The sequence below is a fragment of the Uloborus diversus genome, chromosome 2 (genome assembly GCF_026930045.1).
Source record: "Uloborus diversus isolate 005 chromosome 2, Udiv.v.3.1, whole genome shotgun sequence".
NCBI classification, from domain to species: domain Eukaryota; kingdom Metazoa; phylum Arthropoda; class Arachnida; order Araneae; family Uloboridae; genus Uloborus; species Uloborus diversus.
Window position 1 is genome coordinate 189,293,402 of NC_072732.1, and position 27,016 is coordinate 189,320,417.

At 32.3% G+C, this 27,016-nt stretch overlaps 1 protein-coding gene across 3 annotated transcripts in view; it reads left to right on the forward strand.

Moving 5' to 3' along the window:
• The window catches only part of LOC129216216 (elongation of very long chain fatty acids protein 7-like), a 101,707-nt gene that overhangs the window by 32,135 nt on the left and 42,556 nt on the right, over nt 1–27,016 (forward strand). The window contains exon 1 of one of the 3 annotated variants that reach the window (XM_054850412.1): nt 16,449–16,865. The exons of the other annotated variants lie outside the window; for them this stretch is intronic. The gene's annotated coding sequence lies outside the window, so the exon portion shown is untranslated. Of the gene's footprint in view, nt 1–16,448; nt 16,866–27,016 lie in introns of those variants that run through there. 3 annotated transcript variants of the gene reach the window in all.

The window sequence follows — 27,016 nt, forward strand, 5'->3', positions numbered from 1 at the left end:
TCTGTTCTAGTAGATTAACCCACCCCTCACTGACGAAGAAAGAAAATTCATCACTTCTTGCTGTTGGAAGCATAGCAGACCAACTCAGTATTTTATTTTTCTAAAATTGACTCAAAACGATAGTCTCTTCATCCCAGATTCAACAATGAAAAAATGAGCAAAATGTTTCTTTTAAACAATAATTTCATTCTTTCAAAACTGATTAACTTTAACTGAAAAACATTCACTTATGTCTTTTTTTACTAACTCCTTAAATTGTTTCAATTTCAACTCCATTATCTCCAGCAAGCTTCAAAAAACAAATAAGCTAGTGTTGCCAAACATGTTTTTCAAACCGGTCTTAGAAATGCATTTCAAAGATTTAGTTGCAAATATTGAAGTATCAGAAGAAAATTAACGAGTTTGAAATGAGAAGTCGCGTCAGTGAACAAAGCGTTTGAATGCGCCAAAGGAAGGGACAAATTATTATTCTTTACCTTTCTCTCCTTTCAACTCTTTTAATCTCAATTTCAACCAGAGAAAAAAATTGCATCGCGCGGACGAAAGAGGCAGCTTTGGTCTGAAAACAGTAAATTATTTTTAAACAAATGATTTCTAAACCAACTTAAGTTAAAATCAAACGAGTTAATAAATAAAATGCAAGCAGGTTTCAGAAAATGCATTTTTTTTTCACGAAGGATAAAATGAAAGTTTTTTGAATGGACAAATACACACATTTGACGGTGATATTCACAACAGCGTTAATACGAGCTACTGCTCTGGTGCCTGTAGAAAAATGCAGCTTTTTTAGCACGACTAAAGTACATTTTTGTCATGTTTTACGTACTAATCAGTCAGTTCTTTTCGATTGCTTATCCCATCAAGTTCATAATTATGTTCCATGTTGTTTTATTACTTGTACTAACTCTAATGAAAATAATTGTAATACATTTTTCTTGCTGTCAAATATTCTCAAATCTCTGCAAAATAGACAAAGTATTACAAAAACGGTTTTTTGCTAGCGGATGAGAAAACGTTTCTTTGAAACGGGTCATTATAAAAGGATTAAAATATATAATATTTTATTCCAACTATTAATTAATATTTGCATATGTTTAATTTAAATCTATTACACATCTGACCTTAAAGAATCAAGTTAATTTTTCTGTTGATTTCTCTTTGACTATGTTGCAATAAAAGCTAATAATATTAAGTCTAAAACATCATAGTCTGATCAGGTATTTTGTATGGTTATGAGCTTAATATGTTCTACAAATTTAGCTTTAAACAATATCTTTACTTCAAGTTTTTTTTTACACTCTAGAGCACATTAAAACGTTTTATATTTAAATTTTATTTTAAAATAAATTTATGTTTAGTGAATTATAAACTTGAGGCCTTTTGTTTTTATGTTCCATGTTGTTTGGCTCTATTGATAAATTGCATTAAAATAACTATTTTAAGTAACTCAAGAAAAAAATAATTTGCACGAAATCGGATGACAAAATAGAAAGAATAGCAAATTAATCTAGTATTTTAGAAAATAAAACATACTGAAAATGAGAGGAAAAATAACTTCAATGACCCGAAAATCTCCTGTAATATTTATCATAATTTAGTCGAATCGTTCTATAAGCTTCCCATGAGAACTGCATCTTGGTGATACAGAACCACCTGTATCAGTATGAAACTTCTTTAATAATTTATTTTCTATTAAAAACGTTATTAATTACGCTCTAAATTTTATTATAACACGGTTCTAAGATAATTATTTCTGCGTAACTCTCATACAAATGAACATAATCGTATTCAGAGGATCAAAACATGCATTAGATGTTGATATGAACATTGTGTGGGTTATTAATTTCCATATAAATCATATCAATATTTTGAATAAACTAAGTAATATCGCAAAATATTTACCTCCGCTACAAAATTCCCAGAGTTTTCAGTAATGTTGAATCGCAAATCATTGCACAGTCAAACCTAGGAACAAAGTACTGGGTTAGCACAAAATAATGAAAACAATTTATGATTTTGAAACTACTCCATACACTTAAATTCTTGATAATGAATTCAACCAATTCAACCGTAAAAATAAAATAGTTAACTTTTTTTATTTTTCAGGCAGAGTACAATAGCAAAGAGTATCTTCTAAACAAAATTCCAAGATTGTAGGTAAAATATTAAAAGACTTATACGTCCAATATACCGGACACAAATTTCGAGATAAATGGTTCAACTAAAAGAAAAAAAAAAAAAAAAAAAAAAACCACGAAACATACATACTTCATTATAAAATGTTCTCCAAACAATAATAAAACATAACATATTCATTTGAAATCATATAAACAAAAGACTATATATTTTTCAAAACTATCAGAAAAAAATAAAAACTCGCCTTTTGCGACGAGATACCATGGTTGGAAAAACGTGCTAATTCTAATCTCCCACTTCCCTGTTTGGGGGTGTTTCCAATCCCAGTACGAAAAATTCTTGCATAGGTAATAATAAGCGGATTGTTAAGAGTCAACCAAAAAAAAAAAAAAAAAAAAATCAAGTAATTTAACCAACCATTAAATGGTTAGCAGCTTTTCAAAGTTCATGTCGGGTATACCCGACACCAGAGGTCTGAAGGAGAAAAGTATACCTAGGGTTTAACGTATGAGCCTTTTATTACGTCACACAAAACACCCTGAGAGAGCCCCGCACCTACCAATATGTTTTGTTACAGCGCAAACATGTTACAGCACAATAAAGCTCGTTCCACTGGATTTTAAATTTATTTTCATGGATTAACGTCAAAAACACTATTTATCAACCTGCGATGCCAAAAAACACCACAAGAACGCATTTGTGCAGCAATTTGAACCATTGAAAAAATAAAATTTTAAAAATGTGAGGCATTACGAATCATTGACTAAGTAATGATACAGAATGAGTAGAACTAACTTGGTACGAGGTTAGACCTTGATAATGTTACAAAAAGCTTTCCCCATGGCACTTTTATAACTGAAAAAAAAAAAAACTTGGTATATTTTTCTTTAATTATGTGTATCAATTTAATAGTTTTGGTAGCATAAGTTTTTAAGATCTTTTCATTATTTTGTGGTCAAACCTTTTTCATATTTCTCACACTTTTTCGTCCAATCAATTCACTCATTATATTTTGTGAGGGAAAAAACTTGACAAAAATTTAAAATTTGAAGCAAATATGAGCTCTTGATTATTGGATTTATGTATGCTAGTTGAAATATTTCGGACAGTTTTCACATGTAAAAAACGGAGTTGTCCTATTTTATTGCCTGTAGTCCCACATATAGAACAGTCGCATATTTCGTTTGTCCAAATGTGTCTCGCTCCCACATTTACATTTTTAAATTGCAATGCAATCTAATAACTCATAAACGGTGATTTATTGCCTTTCGCTTCCCATTAAATTAACTGACAGCAAGCAACAATTAGAGCCTTCTCAACAAGGTCTCACCAACCTTCGAAAGAATTCCGGTTTTTCCCCAGTTTCAGATTTCACCGATAGCAAAATTAAAGTGACTATCATATCAATCTGAAAAGTAACATACGACCTCTAAATCCCCTCCCCTTTTTTTTCTTTTATAAGTGTTCGGTTAATTTTTGCGCGAAAGAAAAACTTAACTGCAAATTGAAACTAATTGATATAAGCCTTTATTTACTTATTTATTTTTTTGTTTAATGTTCATGTACGCATGTATAAATAGTATAATATTCAACGGGTTATCGTCCTGAGGTCAAGGCCAAAACCATGCCAGTTCTCTACCTACCTCGAAAGTGCCTCTTGGCTTATTAACCAGTTGTATGGTTTTTAGCACCACTACCAAGGTCAGTGCTGACGTCACGTTTGGAAAGCGATCATCAGACAGGTAGATGGTCCTACATCAAGGCAGGCAAGATTCAGTCCAAGCATTCTTGGGCAAACGATGCGGCGAAAGTTGCCCAGTTAATAAGAGAGTTCGGTGCGTAAATTATAGTGGGAAAAACTGAAGGTATCTTTTTTTTCTTTCGTAACATTCAAGTCTGCGTATTCCACAATGCTTTTGATGGAGATGGCTGTTTTATTTTCATATTAGATGTTCGTCAAGTTCGACTTTTTGCTTCTATTTTGTTACAAGAAACGTCTTCATTTGATAGAGAAAAGGCGAAACTTATTTCACAAATATTGTGTTAATTTCAATAAAAAGAAATAAAATAATTATGCGCATATTCTTATGATTTTATGTCTGAAAACCAACATTGTTAGCTTTCTATAATTCAATAATAATTTATTCAAGGCGAACTGGTAAGCAGCCAAAGTAAAAATCTGAAAGCCAAGAACTAAAAATGTTTTGAAGAAAAAAATCAATACGCTCAGAAGTTTAGAATTTAGACGTTTAACCTTTTTTTCCCCTTTTTGTTGCCATTAGTTTGAAATAAATAATAATTTTCATATGTTTTTTTCAATTTGTTGGCTTCAAAATAACGAACATTTTTTTACCATTCCTGCACATAACTCCAATGCTTAATTTAAAAAAAAAAAAAAACATGAAAGCTGCGAATTTTTGCTTTATTAGTCAACATATTCAAAGAATGATTTTTAAAAATCAAAACCAAATTCAGTTTAACAATATTTTTCCTTTACGTAATATATAAAAACATTTAATTTCTGTGCATTTTGTTTCTACAGAATATTTTGTATGTTTCGTTTTAATTTCCCACTCTGCATAAATTTACTTGTTTGTGCTGATAATTTGAAATAAATTCCTTAATTGGCGACAGAGTTCAGAGAGATATATTTTTTAGTTTAAAAAAAAACAATACATTACTCAAAACTGACTTTTCCGCTGTTTGCTGAAAAAAAAAAACAACTGAGTTTTATTTGTGAAAAATAATGTATAAATCCTTTAAAAGAAAAATAATAAAGGTAGAGTAAATATAAATGGACTAGAGTTACAAGATCTGGGAAGATTTAATTTTTGCTGAAATTTGCCGAAAGTTCAATGCTATTTTTTCTGCAAGAGATACACATTTTTCAACCACCTAAAATATTTTCCATTATGTGACCTTTTTCCAGTCCTGTTTTAATATTCTTAGCAAATATTTTTTTTTTCCTAAATCAGCATTAGAATGAAATAAATTGAATAGCAATTTTGTATTTGCTTTCAATTTAGGTGGAAACAAAATTAAAATACAAGTTTTGCTTTCAGCTTTGCATCTTAATTAAAAAATGGTGTTTTCTAAACGCTAGAATGTCAACTCATTATACATTAGTTCAACTTTCATTTCTCTCAAATTCCTCGGCAAAAATCTTGAAGCACAAGAGAGTAATCTAGGACTATTTTATCTCTCCATGACACTGTTCATCTTTTCGGCAGGAAGTTGCGTGCCCCGTTCCAGTTCAGTAAAATTATTTAAGTAGGGGACTGGTTCAGATAATTTATCTTAACACTAAGACAGTGCCAGTTGATGAAAGCAATCATTAATTATACTTCAGATATGAATAAAATAAAAACATTCATTGCGAAACAAGTGACGACAGAGAAAAAAGCTTACATGGTTCAGTGGAAAATAGTAGCTTAACTTTTGTTCAACATGTTTTGATATTTTCATTCGAAACTTGTGATAATTTCAAAGCGTTATTCACAACGTTTTGAAGTAACTGGTAATTTTTATTTTCAAGTTTACATGCAATGAACTTGCATTTTATAACTACAAAAATATAGGTAAATATTTTTTCTTCTTCGCCGAATCTATTTACGTTAAATGAAACTAATACAAACAAGACAAGAAACGTGTATAACGGAAATCGAACACACGTGTGTCGAAGTTACAGTGAGCCTTATCAACAGTATTAATGAAGCTAAAGGAGAAAAATTGTTTTATTAGACTCTTATTTTACTCGTACGGCTTCTTCCCGTTTTACTAAGTAGTGACATGAACAATCGTATCTCTAAACAGCTTTTTTATTTGCGCATAAACATGTTACGGTCTACCCGTTAACAAATATTGCAGAACTCTGACGCGTTTCTGTCTTGTCTTTAAGTTTTCTTGTTTACCTTTGGTTTTGAATTATAAATTTCTAATTTACTTCTGTTTCTATTTTTCTCACGAAAACCACATGTGTTTAAATTGTGTTGCTCAAAAAATCTTATGAAAACAGGCCATTTTATTGTTAATAACCATTCCATTACGATGCATTATTTCTGTTTCCAAATATTTAGTTTAATTTATTTTTTAAATTAAGATAGAGTAGCTAAGGTAATTCTTTTAGTCGCCCGGGCTACCTGGAGCTTGAGGTTTTTCATAAACTGAGTTAATAAAAAATGATAAATTATGAAAATTATTAATAACCATTCTTGAAAATTATTAATAACCATTCCATTACAACGTATTATTTCTGTTTTCAAATACTTTGTTTATTTTATTTTTTAAATTAACATCGAGTAGCCAAGGTAATCCTTTTAATTACCCGGGCTACCTGGAGCTTGAGATTTTTCGGACATTGAGTATGATTGAAAATTATTAATAACCATCCAATTACAATGCATTATTTCTGTTTCTATATATTAGAGTAATTTTCCTGAAAACAATTGATAATAGTTATTCATCGCGCTACTCATTAAATATAAATAAATGAAACAAAAGAAAGAAAATAAAAACGCACAAAAGTCGCTGCAGTATTCAAATCAAATTCTTAAGTTTTTTGTAATCCTCACATAACATCAGAAAGAAAATTTTCTACTCTTAATGAACCTACCATTCTCCTTGTTATTTTTCAAAGCTAGAAATGAAAGAGATAATAGCTTGATTATTTTACATTCAAGTTTCGATTCACGAAACGCCAGTAAATTTTTTTGTGGTGTGAATGAACTATTATGTTCATTTCTACAAAATGCAGTTCTGTCATGTGCATCACTAATTACACAATTAAAGTGCGTTTTCAATTTCCATAGTCGAAGTGAAAGATTTCAAAAGAAAATCACCGGAGCGCAACTAGGTATATTTTCTGAGTCAAGATTACGTAACAGTATACTCATAATGAGTTTCAACTATTCTATTTTCTGAGATATCACCTCTTTTCTTTTACGGAATGCCTGTTGTTTTCACGAGGTGTAAATTGCTCATTTGTCACTTATTTTCGCGCTTCGATTCACGCAAGCGAAGTTCGGAACTATATTTTTAATGTCACAGTCTAATGCTCGATGGAGAACTTTGAGCGACATTTTCAAAAAAAAAAAAAAAAAAAAGCACATTGACAAAAGGTCATTTATGTTTTAGAGCCCTGGAAGAGTTTGAAAATGGAATCTTAACACATAATGGTTTCCAGAAACAATATCCATAGATGACATTACATATACTTGCATTAGAAACTGCCCTTGCGAAGCGTAGGGGAGAGTGTTATACTTTGGGGCCCATTTCACATTTTAATTTATACGTCAGCTGTTTGTATCAAATTTAAAATCTACAGATTTAAAATCTACACAGATCTAGTCACATTAAAATAACCTAACATATTCCAATGAAACACTTTTTTTTTATGCAGACAGTTTGAAAATAAAACATTGCCAGCCATTTAAAGTAAGAGTTCCAAGCTGCCCCAAAATGGAACATCCTATTGTACCTTGGGACACATCCTATTGTATTATGGGAAAGTCTTCATAATTCATGAAACAGCCATATACTTGAACCAATTTTGCACCAGGAAATATTTTTTTTTCCATGGTAGTAAATTTAATCATGAATATTTACTAATGAATTATGAATTATGAATTATTATCTATCATTAAATGCGTTTAAAAGAGTACATAAGATTAGAACAGTGTTCCATGTTCCTAAACATATCTTAGTTATTAAGAACCATGCATATGTTGTACCTTGGAACGTGTCCTAAGGTACAATATGTTTGGCTGTCCCAAGTAGAGTTTACAATACCGGAATACCGGTATTTGGAGCTATTTTGCAATTTCGTAATGTCGGTATTTTTTTATTAGCTAAAATTATTAAATAGTTTTTAATTAAAGAGTTTTCAATTTAACTAATTGGATATCTATTGTTATTTTAAGCATAAATTTCTTTTTCGATGAGACACAGTACCGAAATCAATCTTTTGAAGTAAACATTTGGCTTCAAATGAAAGAATTTATGGAACATCAATGAATAAAAGTAGGAGAAAGATTACAAAATGACATTTTCATCACTAGATGGTGTCGATGAATCGTACTTTTTTGAGTTCATATGAACAACGTTTTTAAAATCACCATTTTTTAAACTTGCCCTCGTATGAAAATTAATCTGCAGCAATTTTGTCTCCGATTGTACTGAATTTTGAGAAAAACTTTCTTGTTAGTATAACAGACAGTAATTTGTTGTCATCGGCATTAGAGTGCTGTTCTGTCTCGCTTTTCAGTTTTACACTATAAGGAAGATATAAGGAAGGCATAATCAGTTGGGGAACATATTTTCAGACATTTATATAATTGTAAAGAATTTCGAAAAGAAAACGAAAAAATAAATAAATTAATTAACAAGGTTAAATTTATTGTAAATTTCAAATCAAAGGGTTAATAAAAAGCAAACACAAACAAATTCTAACCAACAGGAAATCGCCGAAGATGATGTTAAGACTGGAAAAGAATTGTCGTTCGAAGAACAGTTACAATTAGCTATAAAATGATTAATATATTAATGATTATGTATTATAATGATTAAAAAAAAACCTCCCACGCAATACAAAAGAAACACCCACACTCACAAAAAAATATTTTTTTCAAAACCAACAAGTTAAAGACTAAATTAATTTAAGATGAAGGACTTTCAGGTAACTAGAGAAAGCGTGACACGCATTACTAACAGTACCACCTGCCTGCGTGAATTCAGAAAGAATATTTTTAACTGTAAGAAATTGTTCACTAAAATGAGTTTCATACTTAGTGAAAATTAAATAGATGCATTGTGTGTCTGTGTGTGTTTTTTTTTTTTTTTTTTTTTTTGTTCTTCTCTTTCCTTTTTTTATTATGATATTTGTTACTTTATTTTATTTTTGTTTACAATATGTAAATAAAACACTTTTTGAAAAAATAATAAAATTTGGCAACGAAACATTATATTTTTGAATGTTTCTTGGGAAATTTCTCATACCGGTATTAATACCGGTATCCCGTTAAAAAAAATACCGAATACCGGTATTGCATTTTGGTCCGATATTGCAATCCCAAAGTCCCAAGTTACAATCACCACGTGGTTTAAGAAAAACCAACATGGTGTTCAACCTAGCTGCACTATCATTATTTTCTTATAACCAAAATATTTAAAGTATTCTCTTTTAAAACAAAATAAAATTCAGTTGATTAATTTTACAAACACAAAGACAGAAAACGAAATAAAAAGGAAGAAAATATTTACTTTGGAGTCATGAATTTTTTTTTTCTCACAATATCGTCAATTTTACTCATTTGATGCCGATTTTTATTATGGCAACATTTAGTGACGAAGGTTACTAATTGAGATTACAAAAACATGGCTGCTAAAAATAGATTCTTAGAAATTAAAAGTGTCCCAAGGTACAACACTCTCCCCTATTAAGTAACTAGTTAGTGAAGCAAGTCATAACTGGGCCCAACCACGGTTGCGGACACGGAGAGAAAATGAAAGACTTCAGCTCGCACTCCTGAAATTCATGAGCCTTCGACTCCGACATCCCAAAATCAGTCCAACTCTAACTCTGACATCACAGCCCTGGTAGAGTTGCTTATTCGGAGAGGAATTGACAGACTCTGACTCTTAGAAATCAAAAGCCTTCGACTCTCGACTCAAACTCCTTTACCCCAAAAACAGTTCGATTCCAGGTCTCCGATCCCTAAGCCATGGGCAAAACAGCCCCACCCCTCTGAAAATAGTTTTTGACTTACGAAATATGAATAATAGGGAGAATACTGTTTTATTTTGATTGCGAAAGTGAATAACAAAAAGACTATCGTTTTATTTGGATTTAAAAAATAAGAATAGGATGAGTGTCGTTTTATATTCATTAAGAAAATAAGGGCAGGAAGACTACTGTTTTATTTAAATTGAGAAAATCTTTACTAATAATAAAGCTGAAAGTCTCTCTGTCTGTCAGGATCTCTGTGATGCGCATAGCGCCTAGATCGTTCGGCCGATTTTCATGAAATTTGCCACAAAGTTAGTTTGTAGCATGGGGGTGTGCACTTCGAAGCGATTTTTCGAAAATTCGACGTGGTTCTTTTTCTATTCCAATTTTAAGAACAAAACTCTCATAAGATGGACGAGTAAATTACGAAATTATCATTACGTGGAACCGTAACATGGGCACAAGCCAATTGGCGAGAAAATTCACCATACATTATTTGTAAATATACAGGCGAACCAAAAGACCTTTTAATTTTCTATTACGGGCAAAGCCGTGTTGGCACCACTAGTAGCAAACTATAATTACAAAGAAATTAATGAAAATTACACCTATCGGAGTTTTTTTCTTTTTTATTGTTGTTGTCTTTGTCATGTGCAGCTAGGCTGGCAATTTGAAGAGCGTTGCTTCACTTTTCCAACTGTACCGTAATTTGGTGTGAAGTTCGCACACACAGTACACACATGCTATAAGAACCCGTTTATTAGGTAGTCAACCATTCACAGCATAACAACATATTCACACAAAAGAAGGACAAGGACAGGAGAGAGAAAGTACATCCATGCCCAAACCTGGGACCAGTCAGACTCCTCTAACCACTAGACAAGGCGGGTAGCTTCTTTTCTTTTAAATAATAAAAATGCAGTTTATGGAACTAATTATTTAAATCATAATTATTATGGAGATTATTAGCTGACGCAGGCAATTAATTAATGATGAAATGCTAAGGAAGAAAGTAGGCAGGTTAATGTAACTTCAAATATTCAGCATTTTAAAATTTGAACTTTATAAAAACAAGGTCAAAAATCAAACGTTCTAAAATAAGAGAACAAAATTTAGCCAGCGCACATATAACCATATCACCACACCAAAAATGTTATCATACAAATGAAATACATAAATTTCCATTGAAAGAAAATAATATTTTGTGGTTTTTGTCTTATAAACTGTTTACCGTTTACTATCAAAACCAAAAGAAACGCTCATGGGGGGGGGGACTAACCATTATTTTCCAGGAGACTAAAATATTATAAATAAGTTTAAAATATTATTTTGAAGATATTCTGAAATTCCTACAACCTTTACTCTAGTAAAGCTTATTTAATCAAAACTATGCATTTTAAACAACCGCATATAATATTGTTTTTTAGGTTATCCTTTTAGAAATTACGCTGAATATAAGAATATGATTAAAATTTCATTCTACTACAATCATAACTTATTATTTATTTAAAAAAAATATGTATCAAGAATGAGTAATTATTCTTCACCCTATTAATACATACACAAACAGCAAACAGTCAGACCCGAGCGGGTACGTATACATTAGGTTTTACTCTTTTGTATGCAAACAATATTTTCAAAATATCAAGTACAACAGTTGTATACTAATTTCATAATGTTTCACTAAAGAAAGTTGGTGATCTCGAAACCTTCTTCGTTGTGAATGTTGTACGTCAGTATGACTTAAAAAATTAAAGTGATCGTCTGAAGGAGTGAACCAGCACTTGTGTGCTAGACCGAATAATAAAAAAAAAAAAAACTTCTGGAAATTTGAAATTTCAAGCTGGTAAAAAATTGCCCTTATAGCCTTACGTACAGAACAAAGACATTTATCCAAAATTTAAAAACATTTAATTTATTGGCATGATGTCTAAAATTTTTAGTTTTCGTCAAAAGAGATTTTTTCTATATATATATATTTATATATTAATTAATAGATAAATTTTTATAAAATATGAAGTTGAAAAACATTTTTTCAAAACAATTTCAAATCAACATTTGCACTTAAATGTTAAAAAATATGCATTTAAAAAGAAATTTTTTTAACTTAAACATGTAAAAATCCATACTTTTGAGTTCTATGTGGGATACTTAAACAGAAGTTTTTGATCTCACGCAATATTTAACATTCATTACCTACTTTGTTGTTTATATTTTTCAACTTGATATTTATCTTTGCATTCAAAAAAAAAAAAAAAACATTTGTACAAAAAATTGATTTTTTGAAAAAAATTATAAATTTTAGGCTTCGTGCGAGACGATTAAATATTTAAAATTTGAATAAACGTTTTTGTGCTGGATGAGCGGCATTAGGAGCAACTTTTTAGCAACCTGAACTTTCGAATTCCCTCCCCACCCCCACCCCCCGCCGTCAAAAAAAAAAGTTTTTTCGATTCGGTCTAGTACAGAAGTGCTGGTACGGACCGCACTTTCAGATGCAAGTCGGCACGGGATGCCATTGCTCAAATTACCTGAAACGTTTTTTAACAATTGTTTTGATATAAAAAAGACAGAATAAGAGGGTGTGTGGCAATAATAGAGAAGACTTATTTTTTGTTATGGGACACCGACTGCTCGCCTTGTGCAAACGTAATATTACTCTGTATCGTTGATCTCATGTGTTAACATTTCATTTCGTCTTTTCTTAGATATTTACCTATTTTCTCGCTAAGTACTCTCAGTTATTGAAATTCTGCGTTGCATAATTTCATGCTTGTTCGATTTTATAATAAGATTTTAAGTTACCTTTCGCATTATTTCTAATTATAAATGATTTTTGGAGTTATCAAATCTTGGTCCAGCCAAAGTTTCTTTTTCCAAAAACTTTAACTAACGCACAGGTAACTTCGTGAAATATTTTTCGAGAAATTTCGTATTAGTGTTCTCCAAGTTAGCCACACGCTCTACCAGGTTTTTTTTTTTCCTCGATAATCCAGTACGCTATAATAAGTTTTTAGTTTCAGTTATTCCCATTTTTACCCTGAAAATTTTTGGTTCCTTTTAATTTTTACTTGTTGTTTGAAAGTTTTTTTAAGCCTCTCCCGTGAAAATACATTCACACTTTGAGTGATAAGAATTATACTTCCTGACCTTTGCGAAGCATTCACGCTCGAAATTCACAGCCCTGTTGTAAACATACTATGTAAACACAACATATGTAAAAATTAACGTAACGCTATTTTTTTTTTAAATGAAAAGCATTCTTGCTGCATATACACATAATAATGAAGCCGTACGTGTTATACGCAAAATGCTTGCTTAAAAAGTGCAACAAAGTCAGATTGCACAGTAGGGACTCGATTCTAGCCTTCCCTTATAATAATGCAACATGAAGTTAGGAAACTATCAAAACGAATCCATCCGGTAAATTAAAATGTGATTTTTGTAAAAATTGGCAAAATGTGGACTGATTGTTTATTTTTCTCCTGAAGTGAGGGGAACAATCTTTAAATAATACTTTACTTGTGAAGTTTGATTATATATTGAAAAAGCGCAAGAAATAAATGAGAATTACTATGTATGACACCACAAAAAGGGGAGTCTGCAGATAAGGGGGGTGAATCACTCCGGAAAAGTGTTGTGGATAACTGAAAAATATGACACTCATATCCATCAGCCACTTTTTGAAAAACGAACAAGAATGAATGAAAAAGCAAACCCTTTACGAGCTGAAAATAGTTCGCTTCCTTTTCTGTTTTCTTTTACACATATATTCTATTGATACCGAGATTTTATCCAAACAAAAGACTAGCCAGCTTCCTCGCCTGCTTCACCAACTAGATCAAATTTAATTGAATAATTCATTTTGGTCAATGACACTCTTTTACAACCTTAATACTTTATTCGCGCAGTCACGAACCTTTTACTCCTGGAGGTATATAAAAAGAACACGAAGAAGAAAGAAAGAAAATAGAAAAAGAAGAAGGAAAGAAAGAAGAAATAAATCCCTCGGGATATGTGCAACCGTGCTCCTTTTGACCTCGACTAAAAACCGGTAAAAACCCCTTTGTTGAAATAGACGAATTTCAAGAATTTTTATATCTTAATGATGACCGTTTTGAAAGTTCAGCAGAATGAAAGATAGATCCGTTTAATATTCATCGCGTTTGAGAGCTGACCACGCCTGGAATAACAATTTTAGAACGAAAAAAATTAGGAGACGACCGATATCGAATGTTCCAAGACGGACGAAAAAAAAAAAAAAACTTTTAAATTACAGCAGCCTGCACTTTTTATATGCAATTCTGAAAACTAAACATTTTTAACTAACACTACACGGAAATGAAAATAGAACCAATAACCCCAACACTCACTTGGGTTTGTTCAAAGAATTTAAAATATTTTAGAGATCTTTTTTGTTCTTTCTTTTTCAATCAACCAGCTCTTTGGTGAGATAATTCAAGAATCTTCCATCCATGACTGAACACAAAACAACAATATTATCAAGAAGCATTATTCTGATTACAGCAAAAGCATACCAAGAAACGTTCACCACTGTAACTATAAAAAGTATTAGTCCACCAAAATTAGTTTTAATACTGTATGGGAAGCCTATTTTCAAAACCAGTCAAGTGGAGAGTTTTGGAATTTTGGAAAAACATTTTATTATTATATCGAGTATTTTCGATAGCAATTGCAATATTAAAACGTGAATTATTATTATTATTTTTTTTTTGAAAACCATTGCTATCCCTATTAAAAATGTAGTAAAAAACTAATAATTCATCTCAAAAATGAAAAACTTAGAGACATATCCATCTCTAATAGAATTCGGTCATCTGTATTAGAGATGAATATACTTCTAAGTTTTTCATTTTTGAGATGAATTATTAGCTTCATACTACATATTGTTAATAGGAATAGCAATGATTTCAAATAAGAGAAGTTTGCGTTTTAATATGTTTCTATCTTCAAAGCGAATATTGCAATTGCTATAAAAAGTACTCTATATGATAATAAAATGTGTTTTCAAAATTCTATAACTTTCCACTTGAATGGTTTTGAACCCCCCCCCCCACCTCTCCCAAGAGTAATTACGGAGCCCTGATTACCACGAAAACATAGCAAGAATAAGAAGCACCCCAAAAAAGAAGAAAAAAATTCTAAAAACAACCAGGCCTGAAATTTTTAACGGGACACACTGCACCGTGACACCTTGCCCCCTCCTTTTGTGGGCACCCGTGCTTTTACATTGCTTTTTTTAGAATTTTGATCTGCATTCATTTCAGTTGAATGAATATTTTTATGAAATATATGTGGGGTAATTCTTCTAAAACAGATAAAACTTTTACTCTTTGTTGACACTACTTGTAACTCAGTAAATTCTCAGAAAGAATTTCTCTGTAGGTACTGCAATAAGATGAACCGACGGTGGTCAAAGCACTGCCTTTTATAAGAGTTACCTTAATATCCACTAAAATTTTAATTTCTACGGAGTCCAAGTCCTAAGGAACCTTCAAGTTTTTGTCTAATATTTCTCCAAAAATTTTTCTCCGGAATCGATATTTAGTGGTAGGGAAATATTGGCGAAGAACTACTAATAATTATAGATAATTTAGTACTTAAAAGTAGATTTTGTTTTCATTTCAAAAAATTTTATCTACTCAAATTTAAGGAGAAAATTATAATTGCAAGGCAAAATCCTCTTTACCGTATCTCAGCAATCATTCAAATTTTGAATTTGTTTTAACAAGAGGAACGGGATGAAAGCTAAACAGATTAACTCTTGAAACGCCCATTACGTCAAACATAATTGCACCCCCTTTAAGTTCACAAAGATTTACTCTTGATAAATATTTTAGTCAGTCACCTCCATCCCAGAGTCGCTTTTACTAGCTATTCAGAGTTCTAATGTATTTAGTAAATGTACTCTTGTTGGTTTCAATCATAATTGTTTTAATAACTTGTTTTTTTGTCGTCTAAATATTTTAAACGTAATTATGGATTTTTGTTTTTAAAATTTTGTCAGAAGAAAAATTGTCAACAAAAAGAATGCATTTCCACTGTAACTTTATACTTCCCCTCTGTAACAAATGCTAAAATAACTAAAACTGAAGCTGAACTGTTTCCAAGGCCCGACTTTACGAATAAACTCCTCTCTACCTACCACATCTGTGGTAGATAGGGAGGACCCTGGGGACATAAGGTGGACCCTCTAATATAATTAAATGGACCCCGTGATGGAGGACACTGTAATTTAAGGTGGTTCTTTCATTAGCCATCGAATGAATCAAGTGATACTTATGTTTTTCAATGCGTTTCAATGATTTCACATTTATTTACTGGTCAAAATGGAGCTAACTGAAAATTAGTAGAAAGAGAAAATAATGGCATTGAATTGATGTCAAGGGCGTTTAAGTTTGGTTATTTGATGGTAACGCTACAACAAAAAAGTATCATCGATTTTTTTTTTTTTAATTGGAAACTATCCTTGAAGCTTTTTTACTTTACTTACTTGTAAAAAAAATGTGGGGACGTGGGGAGGGGAGGGGTATCAAGAAAGTGAGTGAAAGTCGAACGAAGAAAAAGTAACATTTTCCGAACCTTCCCACTTATTATTCCGTTCGCACCACCTTCGTACAGGACACTTAGTACACTTTAGGGCATTTCGAAAGAAAGGTCGTCAACATATGTCGCTCGGGGGAAAGTTAAGGTTACCGATTCGAAGGTTGGAAGAGTTGCAGTCCGTCTTTTGTTTTTCAGTTTCATTTCTGGCAACCAGTTCTGGACAAGGACGTTTTTGACCCAGAATCGGGATCGGTTTTCGACAGAAATGTCGAGCACACCATCTCTGTCTCACGAGACAGCTTGCTGAAGGGTGCGATCTTTCCCAAATCGTTTCGGACTGGAAGGAGGAACTCGGACTCGTAAACAGTCTGGAAAGACTGTTGAGGGGAGCGTTGTCGTGGGCTGAATCGGGCAGTTAAACTGCAGCAGCACTCAGCAGGTAATTATGTCCGTTTTATGTACTCGCGTGTACAAAATGGCGAAAGACTTTTTACATACGAGGCAGTGAGTGAGAAGAAAAGGGGTGTAAGTGACAAAATTCAAAATTTGGAGATAACCAGTACAAATAGAAGGGGAACCTCTCCTTTGTCTTGAGGCGATAGATGGTACTAGTTACCCTGGTAGGTGCTGCTGTACGGCATGATTTAGAAAAAAAATTCCATGAAAGCCTATCTAAGACGTAATCTTTATACGCGTTTTACACAAAACTTGAAAATGTCCACTTACATCCCTTTGCTTCTCACTGCCTCATATGTGCTCTAAGCACGCAATTCGCATCTCTTGATATAATATTGCAATATTTATCTAGGAGCTAATATTTTGGGCGATATAGGGATATTCTTTACCACACTCTAAAACTTTTATTCGTGTTTCAAGTTTTCCTGTTTAATTGACGCCACAACTAAGTCACAAATTAATGACAAGCAGGAAAAAAAAGCATTGATAGTGCAGTAACTTTTGATCAAACTTGTTTTTAGCCTACTTTCCCAATAAAAGTCAGAGAAAGAAGCATGAAAGAAGGCTTAATGCATTTTAAAAATATTACAAAAAAAAAAGTCAAAAAATAAAATAAATAAATAAAATAAATAAATATCAAAAAATTAAAAATTGGAAAGTAAGGTATTGAGAAAGGGGAAAATGTATGTCGGTCTGTCTGTCTGTCTGTCCCCCATTCCCTAATAACTTTTGAGTGAATAGTCCGATTCGAACAAATTTTTGTTTTGTTCGAAAGATCTCGGCAAGGACACCTCAATCCTATGTTTCACATTTTGATTTCAACTATTTTTTCGTTCACTTTTGAACAGTTCAAAAAAACTGAACATTAGCGCCTACGGGGAAATCCAAGGCAATTCCGAACTTAGAGGCGAATTTACGTCAAACTTAAAAAAAAAAAAAAACTTTTGATGAAAAACTTGTACACAAAATATCTTTTTGATTTGAACAACTTTCCGTTCAATTTTGAACAGTTCAAATCCCTTAACATAAGCGCCTACGGGGAAACTAAAAGTCAATGTAGATTCCGTACTTGAAGGCAGATTTACTTCAAAAAAAATTGTTGGAAATAGCTCTTGACGACCAACTCCCGACTCCGACAATTTTAGGGCACCTGACTCCGACTCTCTGACCTCGTAACTTTGGCAAAAATTTATACACGGAGGAAAAATGACCGACTCTGATTCTTGAATATTCGATTCCGACTCCTTTATCCGAAAATGAGATTGATTCCGACTCCGCAGCCATGGCTTCAACTGTGAAATAATTATTGTTGATATGCCTTGTTTTTATTTTCACTCTAAATTCAAGTACTCAGTTTTTGGCGGATAAATTTGAAGTCATTTATATTTCTACATAAAGATATGTGCAGACGATTTTTTTTTTTTTGGTATGATGTATTTATTTTAATGAGCTTATTAATTTTAATGGGGACGTTTCCAAAATTTTAAAAGTATTTTTTTCTGAAAGAGCATGCTTAAAAGCATGGATCTGACGATTTTTTAAATAATTTCTTTAAGTTTAACATTTTTAAAAAAATACTTGAATAGGTGCGCTTTCAATGGTTGATAGCAAGCGTAGAGAACAATTTTAATTCGCTTCTTGATAATCATAACGTGGAATCGCAGTAGAAAGATGCAGCAAAGTGCATCATTTGTGACGTCATCAAGACCACGCCTTGTTTCAAAAATCGGACATGTTAAAAAATTAATTAAAAAATAACTGTTGGGAAAATAAAAGTATTTTCTGGGTCCATGTTATTTTTTTTGCTTATTCTACCAATTTCATTGACTAAAAGTACTACTTTTGACTGAAGGAAACAACCTCATTATTATTTTTGCGTTTTGAAAGCTGTTAAAGATTTTTTATAATGGAAAAAAAGTGTATCAGCTGCTTTGTTTAAAAGGTGCTGCTATTTTATTTGTTCGTTTATTTAATTATATTTTTTTACGCATCTAGTGAATTTTAGATGAGTGAGGCATATTTTATTCCTAGAAATCAGATTAAAATATTTAAAAATATGTTTGAAACAATTTTTGATTGTTATTGTTTCAAACATAATTTGATTTGTTATTTTTGAGACTATTAATCATGTACTAGAAAGTAGATATGGGTATACGGGAAAGTGGGCTCGTTTAGTTCTAGACGGAACTTTTTGTTAAAACCTATGTTTTCGTTAAAAAAAATTAAAAACTCAAATACAAATAACTTTTCATTTATTGATACTTTCAGAGCAAAAATTAAAGATCTTTTGAAAGATTTGGGATGTTTTTCTCAATATATCACTCGAGAAATTTGGAAAATACCTGTAGAACTTCCAAAATGAAACAAAAAATCCTTTTAAAAGTACGAAATAATATCAATTAAAAGTGCTTCTGTAAAAATGCTATAAAAGATGTACAGACACATTTTCTAAAAAACAGTTTTATGATGAATTACAAAAAATAAAGCAACCTTTTGAATTAAATTTAAGAGCACTAAGATTTTAAACAAAGTTATCAAGTTGTAGCAATTTTACACAGAAGTAACTGCTATAAAAATTTCATAGTAATTTCTATTCTAATTTTAACCAACGGAAAAAGATAAACATTTTGATTTATAGCAAGAAAATGAAAATATTTACATACAGTATCATTTTACAAACATTGAAACAACTAATTAAAAATATATTTAAGGTTATTCCCTATCCAAATTCCCGTAAAGTGTTCCGAAGTTTTCTATTTAAAAATGTTCCACACTACATAACATTTCCATAATGACACTTATGACTATAGTTATAAAACTTATTTTAAACGAAATCAGAGTAAAAAATATTAGCGGCATTAAGTCTGACCAGTGTCCTTATGAAGCAAATTAAAATAAGTAGCAAGCGAAAGAAAAACATGTTTCTGGACGCATAAATTATTTGCCCGCATGTCCCCGTAATCAAAGTATGAGGTATTAAAATCCGCTGAAATTTCAAGGAAAGTCACCAAATTAAGCGAGTTTCAGTCAGAAATGGAAATCTTTTCACACGATTTGTAGATGGATGCAAACGGTGAAATTGTATTGATCAAATCCGTGTCAAATCTTTAGTCAAAAATATGTCTCAATAGCTCTTTCATCGCTACATTTTTGAACTTTTTTCATCATTACACTATTTGCTTGTTCCCTACTAATGATAGTTTATTCTTTTGTATACAAGAAAAAAAAATTTTGAAAAAGGAAATAGCGAGAAGCCTTTAACCGAATTCAGGTGAAATGTACATTTAAAAAAATAATAATAAACGAATAAAAAAGAGCACCAACAATGCGGGAGTTCAGTAAACATCTCAGAGTGGCTTTCCGTTGATTCTAATCAATTCGGTCTCATTTTGGAACAAATGTTTATTTTTTGCTAAATTTCAGTTTAGTTAGAACAATTATCGAGAGGCATTATTATGAGGCATTATCGTTTTATAATATACTTTTGAAAACATTCTTTTAAATTATTTATTTATATTATTGCATAAATCAAGGTAACGGTTGTTGAATATTTTTAATATTACAAGTCCGTATTTGAGCTCTCAATGTCAAGTTGCCTATCCAATATTGCTTGTTCCCAAATTATAATTCCAAAAAGTAAACTTTGTGAAAGCGTTTCTTCTTATCCACTTTTATTTCTTCTCTTCAGCAATTTCTCAAACTTAAGCATGAAGGCTTAGAATAACTATTCTTCGTTGCATAGCACGAGCGAAGTGGCATTTTTCTCCCATGCCAGAGATTGAGGACAACACGTGAAAGATTAATTTGAATGGTACAACTCTCAAACAAGAAATAATCTTCTGAGGCGTCAAGTATCGGAAAACCATCCAACTCAATAAGGAATGACCCTTATGACTATTATGTTAAAACCATTTCAAACGTGGCGTCCGGTATACCGGACATGAATTTGAAACAGCTGATAAAGGGTTGCTTCCTTCAGTCAAAAGTACTACTTTTAGTCACTAAAATTGATAGAATAAGCAACAAAAAAAAAAAAAAAAATAATAATAATAACATGGACTCAGAAAATACTTTCGTTTCCCAACAATTATATTTCAATTAATTTTTTAAAATGACCGATTTTTCAAACAAGCGTGGTCTTAATGGAGTCACAAATGATGCACTTTGGCGCATCTTTCTACTACGTTTCCACGTTGTGATAATCAAGAAGCGAATTAAATATTGCGCTCTACGCTTGCTATCAACCATATCGTTGCCAATACACGTGAGTAAAGACGCGAATTAAATATTATGCTATGTAAATAGCATTTCATCATTTGTGATGTCATTAGCAGAAGCATAAACAATGAAAGCACACCGATTTAAATATTTTTTTTTCATATTAAACTTAAACAAATTATTTACAATGTGATCAGATCCTATGTTTTTAAGCATGCTCTTTCAGAAAAAAATACTTTTAAAATTTTGAAAACGACCCCATTATTAATTGAATAAATTACTAATTTTTTCCCGTAGTTAACTCTAGGGATTGACAGCATTAAGAAATAGGCATTGGGAGAATGGGACTAGCTCATTTTCCCAGTCAGGGATTCTCGTCACAAAAACAAGTTTTTTTTTCTGCTTTTTAAAAATATATAACTTTTTTATAATCATTTCAACTGCTTTTATTATGTTTTACCATTGTTTAGAGAATATTTATAATGAAGTTTGTTTGATGTTTTATCATTTTTTAAAATCTGAAATATGTATTTCAGTAATACATGTTCGTATTATTGGACGCTTCATAACTCTTAATTTTTCTCCTGCAAACTTGAAATTTTGTCTATAAGATACTCTTCACCATAGTACACTGTCTACCAAATAAAAACACTTTTGGTTAAGTATTTCATAATTCCGCCTGAAAGGGTTTTAATAGTCCAAGAGCCCATGATAGCCAGACATACGTCATAGTATAAAGGCCCAAAATTTTACTGCGTAAGCGCACTGGAGCAGGTATGAAGGGTTCGCTATTAGTTAAGCTGACTCGCGCTGGCTTTGGCGGGCAAGAGGTAGCAAAGGCGCGAAAAAATGGTGAACAAAAACATCATAGTATAACGCGTGATTTTTTAATATTTTATTAGGGGTACTATTACGAGTTAAACCTTACAAAGCCAGACACTTAGCACGCTAGCTTTGGGCAGCCAGACACTTCAAAGCAGGGAAAAAATGGTGCACAAAAACATCCACTTCCACTATAATATTAAAATCTGTTCGCGTCTGTCTGTCTGTCTGTCTAAAGATCTATCTTCTCGAGAACCGCTGCGAATCGAGAGTCAAATGAGATACCGATCAATTCGAAATTTTCCAAAGGAAACAATAGGACCAATCTCGTAATTGTGCGACTTTAATTAGCGGAGATATTAATTAAAACGTTAATTAACATAACGTTATTCAGGAATTTTTATTTCTTTCCTGTTGCCATTTTGCATATTGGTGAGCAAGTAAAATTCTAATTATTCTTTTAAAAGAGATTTTTTGGCTGCTGTCCAAATCTTAAAACAACGTTTCCATCCAGAATTTCATTTCAAATTAGTTTAAAATTGGTTGCACTATTCGGACATAGCCTTTATTTTATCGTCTGTCTTTTTTTTAATTTTTACATTCAACGTTCTTAACTTTTTTCAGCATAGGAAAGTTGTTTCTTTAGCTATCTTTATTGATTGTAGTGTAAGTTTATCATTCGCCGGCTTCATATTTTGGTACATATAGGAGATGTGACTAATTATGTTTATTTTATTGGACCTTTTCCCGTCACATGGGTGAGTTTTCGAATTGTAATAACTCTCTTTTTCCTTCCTGTTTCTATTTTTGAAATACAGTTTGTATCGTTAAAAGAACATGTTAAATTAGGAGTGTTTGGATTTCTTTAAGTGAAACAGAGTTGAAAAAAAATATTGTTTTCAAGGATTTTAACTAAAGCTTAATTCGAATCTGATGACTTGGTATTAAATTAATGCTGATTGGTATTTATAAAGTCTTGGTGCTTTAGTTTCACATAAGCAACCAAAAAGTATGTGTCATTTTATGTCAAAAGCTGATCTTAATTGTACATACAAATGTTTCAGGTATAGTCTATCAGATTTCATTCAGTTTAAAGTGAGCACAGATTATAATTGATAATGCATATATTTTCATCTTTTGTGCTAACTGAAAATACTCATAACTTGCATTATTGATAACTATGATTAACTTTAAAGAGATTTTTGCCAAAAATATGCTCTACTGGTCTTTTGCAAACCTTGCATTACGCGTATTTATTTACTCGTTAGCGCTTTAGAAACTAATGTCAGAGTAATACAAAAACATCAATTGGACATCTCTTTCATTTTTTAAGTAGCCCGTGCAACGCCGGGCACGCAGCTAGTCATAGTATAAAGCGCGATTTTTTTATATATTGTAAGGGGTGCTACTAGGAGTTACGCCTTACAATGCCAGACACTTCGCACGCTGGCCTTGCGCAGCCAGACACTTCAAAGTTGGAAAAAATCGTGTCCAAAAACATCATAGTATAAAGCGTGATTTTTTTATATTTTGTAAGGGGTGCCACTAGGAGTTATGCGTTACAATGCCAGACACTTCGCACGCTGGCCTTGCGCAGCCAGACACTTCAAAGTTGGGAAAAATCGTGTCCAAAAACATCATAATATAAAGCGTGATTTTTTTATATTTTGTAAGGGGTGCTACTGGGAGTTACGCCTTACAATGCCAGACACTTCGCACGCTGGCCTTACGCAGCCAGACACTTCAAAGTTGGGGAAAATCGTGTCCAAAAACATCATAATATAAAGCGCGATTTTTTTATATTTTGTAAGGGGTGCTACTGGGAGTTACGCCTTACAATGCCAGACACTTCACACGCTGGCCTTGCGCAGCCAGACACTTCAAAGTAAATTGTGTACAAAAACATCATAGTATAAAGCGTGATCTTTTTATATTTTGTGAGGGGTACTACTGGGAGTTACTCCTTAAGATGCCAGACATTTCGCACGCTGACCTTGAGCAGCGAGACACTTCAAAGTTGGGAAAAATGGTGTCCAAAAACATAGTATAAAGCGTGATTCTTTTATATTTTGTAAATGGTGCTATTAGGAGCTTAATTCATTTAATTAAATAGCGCAAAAAAAAACCTCCTTGTTTCCCGTAGTGTGTAAGAAGTAGCGTTTGCCAAAAAAAAAACCCCTCAATATTTTAATTAAATTAATTACGCAAATATGTAACGTAAAATGATACAGAGAAACTTCCGGCGGGGTAGGGATGATTCAAAAAAGAAAGCATTCCTAAGTTAAAAAAAGTAAATAAAAAAGCAAGTGCTACCGTTAGCAAAAGCAAAGAAAAAAAAAGAAACGTTGCAGCAAATTAGATTCAATTACTCAATATCGAATCGAAATCTAGGCAGGACGTCACAGCAATTGGAAGGAACCTTTTCGCACTATTATGACGTCACAGCTAGGTTGTGAAAGGAAGAAAGTTTATTCCCCGTGGGCCATTGCTGGAAGATACGATGTGTTTTAAAAAATTGTAAAAAATGAGCAATTGCATAATTTTGGAAAAAAATTCTTAAGAAGGTGAAATGTTTTTACTACTACATATTAAATTTTCTGAAAGAAATCTCGCATCTTTTGTGGGATGGGTTTAGAAAGATTTAAACGCAAAAAAAAAGCGAAAAATAAAGTTTTTTTTTTCGAAGTTTCATTAAAAAATTGAAAAAAAAAAAGCTATCGCGTATATTTGAAAACTTTCTTCTTCTGAAGAGGGATAAATGTTTTGACTACTACATACTAAATTTTCAGAAAGAAATTCCCATACTTTTTGTGGGATGGGTTTAGAAAAAATTAAACACAGGAAAAAAACGCAAAATGGTTATTTCAAAAGTTCGTAAAAAAAAACCAAAATCTTCAAATTTTTTCGGCCCTCATATTTAAAATTAAATTCCCTGCACTAATGTTAAAAAATTATTTTCCCGGCGCGATTGGTTGGGGGTCTGTAACAAAACAAAGCAAAAAAAAAAAACATAAAACATTTAATTCAGAAAAAAAATAATCAAAAGTTTAGAATTTGGGCTTCGAGGTGCACACCCCCGGGGTACGTTCGAATTTTATGGCAAGTTTCAAAGCTGCAGGTGCTATGGGGGCTTCTGCCCATCGGGTACAAACAAACAAACAGACAAAGAAAGAAAGAAACACCGTCACTCTTATACACATAGGTCAAGGTTATTGATATCGAACAAAGTAAAAAACAGTTTCAAAATTTCGTAAAGGGGCTGTTTACATCAGCCAAAAGTATTTCTTTTAGTCACTAAAGTTGATAGAATAAGCAAAAAAAAAAAAAAAACATGGAGCGAGAAAAAATTTCAGTTTCCCGACGATTAATTTTTAAATATTTTTTTAAACCGTCCGATTTTGAAAATAAGGCGTGGTCTTTATGACGTCACAAATGATGTACCTTGGCGCATCTCCACTGGCACGCTGAATGTTTACGCTTGCTGTCTACCGCGTTTCAAGGTTATGATAATTCAAAAGCGAAATAAGTATTGCGCTCTACGCTTGCTATCAACTATATCGTTGCCACTACATGTGAGTAAAGATGCGAATTAAATATTGCGCTCTTGGCTAATGGCATCAATGAATGGCATTTCATTATATGTGATGTATGTGCAGATGTGTGATGTTTTGGATACGATTTTTCCCAACTTTGAAGTGTCTGGCTGTGCAAGGCCAGCGTGCGAAGTGTCTGGCATTGTAAGGCGTAACTCCTAGTAGCACCCCTTACAAAATATTAAAAAAAAATCACGCTTTATACTATGATGTTTTTGGACACGATTTACTTTGAAGTGTCTGGCTGCTCAAGGCCAGCGTGCGAAGTGTCTGGCATTGTAAGGCGTAACTCCTAGTAGCACCCCTTACAAAATATAAAAAAATCACGCTTTATACTATGATGTTTTTGGACACGATTTTTCCCAACTTTGAAGTGTCTGGCTGCGCAAGGCCAGCGTGCGAAGTGTCTGGCATTATAAGGCGTAACTCCTAGTAGCACCCCTTACAAAATATAAAAAAATCACGCTTTATACTATGATGTTTTTGGACACGATTTTTCCCCTGCTTTGAAGTGTCTGGCTGCGCAAAGCCAGCGTGCTAAGTGTCTGGCTTTGTAAGGCGTAACTCCTAATAGTACCCCTAATAGAATATTAAAAAATCACGTGTTATACTATGATGTTTTTGTTCACCATTTTTTCGCGCCTTTGCTACCTCTTGCCCGCCAAAGCCAGCGCGAGTAAGCTTAACTAATAGCGAACCCTTCATACCTGCTCCAGTGCGCTTACGCAGTAAAATTTTGGGGCTTTATACTATGACGTATGTCTGGCACCCATGGGCTCTTTCTCTATAAGACTCAATCCCCAAGCAAGAATATTCATTGCACCGTCAGTATGAAAATTCAACCTCGTAGTTTCGATTCTGAATATATTTGGGCTTTTCATGTCGTTTAACAATTAGAAAGTGTAGTCTCATCGTAAGGATTTTGGAGTACGTTGCAAGTTTTTAAAATTTTTTACTTAAAAATAACGTTTATTACGCCTTTATTACTATTGCTCTGAATTCCCTAGTTGATCCAATATACAATTAGTTGCACACTTTATGATGGAACATTGCAAGAGTCCTCCCTTCTCACGATATGTTTGAATTCATAACAACTGACTCATTAAATTATGATTTTATCAAATCCATTTGAATATTCCTCATGTTCTTTCTTTTAAAACGTACCCTCTAATTTTGATTGTGTTTGGATCGGGTTATTATTCTTTAAATTCCAGGGGGAAATAAAATGACTTGTTTCTACTCTTGCGTTGAGCTTTTAATGGGGCGCAAAACTTCTTTTTTGAAATGTTCTTAATGTTCCAACTAACCAAAGCCTTCAGACAATAATGCTATTGGGGAATAATACATGCTTTAATATACTATCAATGCATAACAGTTAATCCCATATTTGATTAATAATTACTTGAATAAAATAAAAAACTTAGCGTTACACAAGGGATATTTTTTCGAGAATCGCACCTTTGTCTTAACTGTTGGTATTCATCGATTTCATCAGAAAAAT